The sequence below is a fragment of the Echinops telfairi genome, unplaced genomic scaffold (assembly GCF_000313985.2).
Source record: "Echinops telfairi isolate 266 unplaced genomic scaffold, ASM31398v2 ScPeMD7_18;HRSCAF=68, whole genome shotgun sequence".
Classification (NCBI taxonomy): Eukaryota; Metazoa; Chordata; class Mammalia; order Afrosoricida; family Tenrecidae; genus Echinops; species Echinops telfairi.
Genome location: NW_022103915.1, coordinates 47,123,405 through 47,132,399, shown reverse-complemented (window position 1 = coordinate 47,132,399; position 8,995 = coordinate 47,123,405).

Sequence of the window (8,995 nt, the reverse complement as noted above, 5' to 3'; positions counted from 1 at the left end):
TTGAATGACCCTTTCACAGGGGTCACCTGAATCATAACAGTAGCAAAATTACGGTTATGAAGTAGCAACGAAAATAATTTTATGGTTGGGGGGTCACCACAACATGAGGAACTGTGTTAACGGCATTATGATGGTTGAGAACCTCTGGTTTAGAGGAAGAAGTAGAATTAAGAAGAAAAAGAAAGAAAAGAGAGAAGGAAGGGAAAAAGAGACAGGGAAGAAAAAGAAGAGGGGGAAAGTATAAAGAGGAAGAAAGAAGAAAAGTCTCAGGAGTGGCTTGGCTATGGTGCCCCATGGGGGGCACGATGACGCTATTTGCTCCCACAGCGATTTACAGTCTCAGCAACACCACAGGGGGGAGTCAGCACAAGACCAGGCAAAGGAAGACACGGAAAGATCACAAGAGTAAAGGGTAATAATGATATGTAAATACTACACAATACTGCAACAGCAATGATAACAATAATGTACAAGTCGGTACACAAGCGGTTATGTAAGTGGAACAGGGGTGGGAAGATGTGTGCATTGTATACTCACATTATATGTAAGGTTAGCAGTGGAAATTCCTACAAATATATACACGATGCAAAAAATATGTATATGTAATTCACAAAGGTGGGAGGGTCAGGAAGGGAGGGGAAAAAAGAGCTTATACCAAGGGTTCAAGTAGAAAATGTTTTGGAAATGATGACAGCATATGTATAAATATGCTTGACACAATTGATATAGGGAATGTTGTAAGAGATGTAAGAGACCCCAATACAATGAAAACAAAGACCCCAAAAAAAGCATGCATGTAATGGAGTATATGGGAACACAGGTATAAAAACCTGTAAGCCATGACCAAACACCTCCTGGGACCAAACACCTCTAAGCCATGACCGAAGACCCTGGATTTGAGGGCTAGTCGTGGGAGACATCTAAGTCATTGGCCTACCCTAGTTCATAAAATGTTACACCCGACTCTGGGGGCCGGTGAGCTTGCATACAGCCAGCTCAGTTGGTGTCTCACCATCTGCCGCAAAGAAGAGTAAAGCAAATCAAAGACTCGTGGAAACAATTGGTCCAAAGGATTATGGGCCACATAAACCACAGCATGCACTAACCTGAGACCAGAAGGACGGCATGGTGCTACCACCACTGACTGCCCTGAGCAGGTCCCAATAGAAGTACTGGATAGTGTGGAAGAAGAGGTAGTAAAACATTCAAAATCAGAAAAAAGACAAGACTAGGTCTGACAGTGTAGAGACTGTCGGAACACCCCCAAGAGTATGGCCCTTCAGAGCGGAGGTCACTCCCTTTCAGCTTCCCATCCCCCCAAAAGGCCTGGAAAGTGAGCGATATCCATCCCGCAGGAACCAGCATGAGACCAACGTGGCTGCATTTGTCCGAAAGCAAAGAGAAGGAAACAGGAAGCGGCAGGGAAACGGAGTGAATAGGAACAGGGTACCCAAATGGAAATTGAAAGATTGCTCACGTATTATGGGGATTGCGACTCACGTAATGGAACAATCTATGTGTAAACTACTGAATGGGAAACTAGTTCTCTCTGTCAACTCTCACCCAAACCACCATAGACCACTAGAAACAAAACGATCGTTGCATTACAAAATGAACTCCAATACAGCAACTAAAAGAAATACTGTGGGTCCCTGTTAATTGACTTACAAATATCCATCTGGTAAATGTTGACGTTAAACTCATCGTAAACACTATGTATGATATTGTCCTCTCGTGTGTAATCTTAAAGGATGTGCTCATACACCAAAATGTTGACAGGAGCTATCCAGATATCCTTGATCTTGTTGCTTTTGTCACTATTCATCGATTCTAGTTTTTATTTTAATTTTAGCTCTTTTAGTTTTGCAATTATTAGTTAAGGTTTTTCCCCTTTTTTTTTTTTTTTTTGGTTTTTCTCCCTTTTAATTATTCTAACTTTTGCTATGTCATTTTGTCTTATTTCATAGTACTTTATCTCACCATCTCATCTTGTTTGTATGTGTTGTTGGCTAAGTTTATCCCTTTTTTTCATAAAAAAAATTGCAATTACTTGCCCTGCGTTGTCAGCTTGCCAGTACAAAATGCATTTGTCTCTCCTTTGACGGTGTCGGTGAAATGGTTTGAGTCGTAGAGGTCTTCTCTCTGTGCCCTCATCATTAACACCGTATGTCCCTCCGATGGCTTTTCTTTGGCAGCTTCATTGAAAGATAACTCGCGCATCGGGTACTTCCAGAGTTCACTCATATTAAAAGGTACTGTATACTCATCACTATAACCAGTCCTAGAACATTTCCCTTCTTCTTGTATTCACTATTAGCTCCCCCTTTCTCGTCCAGCCTCCCTTCCCATGTCCTCAATCAGCTGTTCCACCAGTTACTGTCTCTATGGATTTGCCTACCCTGGATTTCATATACTGGAAAACATAAAAACAGCAAATCTATTTTAAAAGAAAGAAAAGACCAACAACAATATCAAAGTAAATGAGAAAATAAAAACTCCATTGAAAAAACAGGAAATATTGAAAAACTAGAACAAATTTAAAAGGGAGATCAAATGATTCGGTTTTCCATTTTAACGTAATTATATCTGCCATAATCAAGTTTACAAAACTCTGTCTGATAGCAAGGTTATTCGCAGCTTTCGACTGTCAGAGGTTTGATCCACGTAGGGGCGCTGCGAATGGATTGTGGGCTCCCACTGCCATCCGCAGCCTTCTGCAAGTTGGGTGTTCATAATTTAAGCTCTGATCCTATTGCCTCCTTCTGATTTATATTTTATCATTTGTCATCTTTGGATCATACAGGCTGGTGTCCTTCTTCCATGTGAACTTAGTTAACACCTCATTAGGGGGCTGCTTGTTGAAGACAAGCTTTAAAGACATCCGACACTATTCTTCTTGACAGCCAAGTACCTCGGATGGCTTTTCAGATCCAAAGCATACCTGGCCACTCTCCCTTCAGGCCAGAGCTGGAAGCTGTCATGTGGGGCAGGATAGGTTCCTCTATTTACCCAATCAAGACCCACCACATGTATCCTCTCTGACAACCACTTCAAGGGAGGGCCTGCCCTTCATTGCTGCCTATCTATCCATGTGATAATTGTATTCTAAGGCTTTAAAATCAGGAATGGTGATCATCAGGGTTGCTTCTGCGCATCATAATGATTAAATCTGTGTGCTGAGCAAATAATCGAGAAGCTGGATTATATGAAGAAGAATGTGACATCAGGATTGGAAGAAGGTTTATTAACACCCTGTGATATGCAGGTAACACAACCTTGTTTGTTGAAAATGAGGAGGACTTGAAGCACTGGCTGATTAAGCTCAAGGATTGCAGCCTTTGGTGGGGATTACAACTCAATGTAAAGAAGACTAACATCCTCACAACCAGACCAATACATCACATCATGATCCCTGGAGAAAAGACTGAAGTAGTCAGGATTTAGTCTTGTTTGGATTCACAATCCATGCTTATGAAAGCAGCGGTCAAGAGATCAAAAGACACGCTGCATTGTGTCCATCTGCTGCATAAGGCCTCTTTAAAGTGCTGAAAGGCAAGGGGGTTACTTTGTAGACTAAGGGGCGCCTGCCCCAGCCATAGTATTTTCAGTTGCCTCATATGCGTGTCAAAGTTAGACCTTGACGAAGGAAGACTGAAGAGGAATCCAGGCATCGGAATTGTGGTGCTGGTGAAGAACGTTGACGGTACGTGCCCTGACAAAGGAACAGACAAGTCTGCCTTGAGCGCGGTACAACCGGATGCTCCTCAGATGTAGGGATGGTGAGAGTTCCTCTCACTTACTTTGGACGTGTTGGCAGGAGAGATACGGGCCTGGAGAGACACGTCATGCTTGCTAAAGCACAGGGGCAGCAAAAAAGATGGATGGACACAGTGGCGGCAACAATGGGCTCAAACATAAGAACAGTGGTGAGGAGGGCCCGGGCTGGGCAGGATTGCCCTCTGCTGTAAGTAGAGTCGCTATGAGTCAGCACTCACTCAACGGCACTGAACAACAACGAAGATGTACTGCCTTGTCTTTCTCTTGAGGCTATGGGAATCCTCGGGCAGATTTCCCATCTCCCGACGGACTCCAAGTTACCTTGCCTCCTACGTATTTTTTTCACAGGAAAAAAATGTGTAAACTTCTGCCTGGCCAAATACCTTGCTACATAATTAGCTTTTTCCCCCCTCCTTCTTCATCTTCTGATTCTAAGAAGAATGCACATTATCTTATTGGAGACTTTTGTCATAGATAAAGTCTTAAAAAATTAATGAAACAAGCAAACCTGGAGGCATCAAGTCAATAGTGACCTGATAGAAGCTGCTCTATAGGGTTTCCAAGGCTGTAATCCTCAAGAAAACAGACAACGATTATCTGTCTCCCCCAGACCACTGCCGTGAGAAGGCTCCAAAGAAGGTGTGGGAGGGAAAAGCTGGAAATGACTATTACAATGAAACGATGAGAAGTGGAACTTGGCGAAATCACCTCGCTTTTCCCAGGCTCAGGAAATGTTCACCTCTGACAGGGTGTAGTCTTGCTATTTTTTCTATCACTTCATTTAGAAGAAAACACTTGGGTTTCCCTTCTTCAACAGATTTCCATCATACTGAATGTTGCACGTTTTATTATCATTCCAATACAGAGAGAAGGCACTGGATTTCCTTGTTGCTTTTTGATGCACCTATTTTTTAAACTGAGTTTAATGTGTATCTACTTGGCATTTGCAGGAAATTAATTTTAACATTTAGTAGGCAGTCACTTAGTCATTTCACCAGGATTCTTTAACATCATTTAATTTTTGAAAGCATGATTTTAAGTGACTATCTAATATCCCAGTATGTGAATCTACCATGATGTATTAATTAAATCCTCGTGTTGTGTATGTGAGTTGTTGTTATGTGCCATTGAGTTGGCCCAATTCATCACAACCCCATGGTCAACAGGAGGAAGCATGGCTTGGTCCTCTTTTACAAGGTTAAGCTAACAGCTACTGCATTCCTCTGTCTCATTGAAAGTCTTCATCTTTATTGCCCCTCTGCTGCACTAAGCACGATGTCCTTCTCTCGGGACTGGGTGGTAGGGAGCACCTCCAAAACCTCACTATCCTTACTGCTAAGGAGGTCTTCGGTTGCAGTTCTTCCAAGACAGATGTATTCTTTCTTCTGGCCGTCCATCGTCTACTTAGTACTTTGCCAACACCATCCTTTAAAGGCATTAACTCTTCTCCAGTCTTCCTTACTCGTGATCCAGTGTTTGCATGCCTCTGAGGTGACTGACAATATAATGACTGAGGTTAGTTACACCTTAGTCCTGAGTAATAAATTTTGCTTTTTAGCACTTTTCATGAGGCCTTTTGAAACTGTTTCCCAATGCAATACAGCATTGGAGTTTTTGACCGCTGCTTCCTTAGATGTAGATTTAAATGCAATCCTTGATAATGTCAATATTTCTTCCATGTATCATAATGTTGCTTACAGGTAGGTCTACTTGTGGGAATTTTTCCTTTATGTGTTTGTCATTATAAATAAAGCAAAAGCAGTCTTGCATATAAATCCCTCTCTCTTGAATTTCTAAGTGTTTCTTAGATTTGGTACAGAAATGGAATTTTCTATTTATACATTAAACTTCTCCTTTGTAGAAACACATCAGAAAGGGATGGCTCTTTTGCTAAACAAGGAGATTGTTTTTTGGTTTTGCTTTTTGTGTGGCTCAGTAGTTTGTCCTGGAACACTTCATTTTTAAAGTGTTTTTTACAATCCCAACTTGTGGTTGTTGCTCAGCAGTATCTGGGGTCAGCTGCCTTTGTCTATACTTCTTCTGGAAAGATGTGGCAATGACGTCTGGAAACTTCCACCCCAGTTCATTAATATTTCCCTAATCATGCAGTGACTTTTAGGCATGAAATTTAGTACATCGTGGTCTTATTTATGTCAACACTTAACATGGAGCATGTTTTCTGTAATTATTCACATAATGTATACATTTATAGCTCCATTTAATTCTACTTTAGAACTTGGGGCCAAACCATAAGCTAGGTAAGCACAATTGAATATGTAAATTAAGTAGATTATCTCCCACAAACTATACTGGTCTGGGGTTTTCCTTGGGTTCTGGGATAGAAAGAGGCACTCATTAGTTTGAAAGGCCTGTCTGATCACAAAAGAAAAATTTTAAGCCCCATCTCCTAAACCCTGAATAGATACAAGGGCTCTTCAAAAAATTTGTTGAAAAATAAAATGAAAAGACAGTGGAATTTTTCCACAAACTTTTCAAACCCCCCCACCACCCTTCATATATGAGAATGAAGAATTTAGAAGCCCTGGAAGCTATGCAATTTCCAATACACAATCTCAGCCCTGTTCAGACAACAAAGGTGTAATCATCACAACTGGATAAAGCATTGATTAACACAAAAATGCCAATAGCTCCATTAAAGTGTAGAAAGGGCTCTTATGAGCAAGCACATAGAAATGTGTGGAGGTAGTGACACAAAGTGTGCTCTCAAACACAGGAAGGACTCCCCAGATTCCCACAAGGATTATTACCAGGTCTGAGCGAGGATCCCCCAGGCCTGACAAGCGGCCCTGCCTTTCTCACAGAGGAGCAGACGCTTCTCTGCTCATCACCACCCACGCTTGTCCTACCTGCTGCCCACGACTGTGAACACTACCCGTGCATCAGGTGCAGTCGCTGGTATAACGCAACCCTAGCACGTTTCTGAATGTGCACTGTGAGGCTGGAGAAAGGAGAGGCCAGCTTCCCGGCCCGTGGTCAGGCCCACCTAGAGTGTAGCACTGCGGCACGTGCCTGCGGATGAAATCAAACCACTTTTAAGTGAGAGTCACAAAGAGGTAACGGCAGAGTGCAGAAAAGACAGGTGATTGACCTAACTTCCTTTGAGAATAACGAAACATCTCAACGTATAGATAAGCTTGAGGCCTAGTGTAAAAATGCTGTGGGTTGATATCTGACCTCTCCTGACTTCATAAGGGGAAAAGAATCAAACCGCACATCAGCCCAAGGCCAATGGCGACGAGTCCACAGTCAGACATGCCTCTTCCTCCAAACGTCTTCCCCCATTCAGGTGCCAACCGTCCCTCCCAAGGCACTCGCCACTTCTCTGCTGGGTTAGAGGATTCATGGCAATGGCCACACCCAGCTCATGGACAGTATTCACAGTCATGCCATTTATTAAGGGAATTAACAGGTTACAATGCAGGATCAGAAAGTGTCCAGAGTACAATTCTTCCCGTCAGGACAGCCTCTTCTAGCTCTGCCTGTAGCCTTGCCTCTTTCTGGTCCTTGGCCTTTCAACTACATGACACCTTGGGCTCTGTCCAGCCCAAGTTATATTATAAGCTCCTTTAGCGCTTCTAATAAATGCCCAACACTGCAACACAAGCCTCATCCCTTAGCTTCTCAGCTCTAAGTCTGTGGGTCAGCAAATCTAGCTCCACCAACTTAATTTCTGCAGGCACAACGCAAGTGAGCCTCCTGCCAAAAGAAACCGGTGTCCGTACTCCACGGCTCAGAATGGAGTACATCTGTCTCTGCTGCCACCACTTCTCCACCATGTCTCTGGCTCACAGCCTTCTGTCTGCTGAATCAAGGAGGTTCAGCACACAGGATCGTCGGGTCCAGAAGATGGGCTGCACTCTGAACTCTTTCTTGAATGTAGTGAGATCCGCAGTTTCTGCTTCTGAGGTGGCTTATTTTACACCCAGCAGTATGACAAAATTAACCAGTTCTCACATTAGAGTTACAGGTTCTTACAATCACAATGAATCCTACCAACAACCACTCACAACGGACTCTATGATCCTATCATCATCTTTCCTTGCCTTCTCTTACCCATTGACATGGTACCATCTAGTTAAGATGGAAAAGTCACATCAAGTCAATCACTGTACCACTCCTAACTAACTGGTCTAGAAATGACGGTGTCTCTTAGCCCTCCTTGAAATATATGATGGGCAAAAGAACCAGACTTACCTAGCCTGCTCTTGGCTCAAAGGAGCCAGCCCTGATACCATAGTGGTTACACATTGGGTGACGATCCACACAGTCAGTGGTTCAAAACCAGGAGCTGCTCCATGGGAGAAAGATGGGGCTTTCTACTCCCATTAAGAGTTATAGTCTCCCTCCCTGGGGGACGGACAACAGAAAATTAGGTGAAGGGAGATGTTGGACAGTGTAAGATATGACAAAATAGTAATTTATAAATTGTCAAGGGTTCATGAGGGAGGGAGAAGCGGGGAAGGAGGGAGAAAAATGAGGAGCTGATGCCAGGGATTTAAGTGGAGAGCAAATGTTTTGAGAATGATGAGGGCAACAGATGTACAAATGTGCTTGACACATTGATGTATATGTATGGATTGTGATAAGAGTTGTTTGTGCCCCTAATAAAATGATTTTTAAAAAAAGAAAAAGAAGTCATCAAAAATTAAATGGAGCACATAAAAATCAATATTCTAGGCACTCGTGGGTTGAAATAGACTAGTACTGACCACTCTGACTCGGACAATCATATGAGCAACTATGTCAGAAATGACAAATTCAAGAATAATGTCATATTCACTGTCAAAAAGAACATTTCAAGATCTATCCTAAAAGTACAGCGTTGTCTGTCAGAATTGCTACAATGCGAGGAGCTGTGTCATTGGCATTTCGAATACCGGCAGGGTCATCCAAGTTGAGTAGGTTGCAGTCGAGCTTCCGGACTGAAAACAGACGCCAAAGAAGGAACGGCTGTCTGCTTCAGGGGAAACGGCCGTTGAAGAATCTTATGGCTAACAAAACTACAAAAGACTGGATTACTTCAACACATTTCATAGAGAAAATAATAGTGGATACTATAGTAACTTTTCATTAGAAAGGCTTCTGATGTGCACTGGTACAGATAGGAACTGGAAGCACAGGGAATCCAGGGTGGATGATCCCTTCAGGACCAGTGGTGTGAGTGGCAATACTGGGAGGGTGGAGGGAGAGTGGGTTG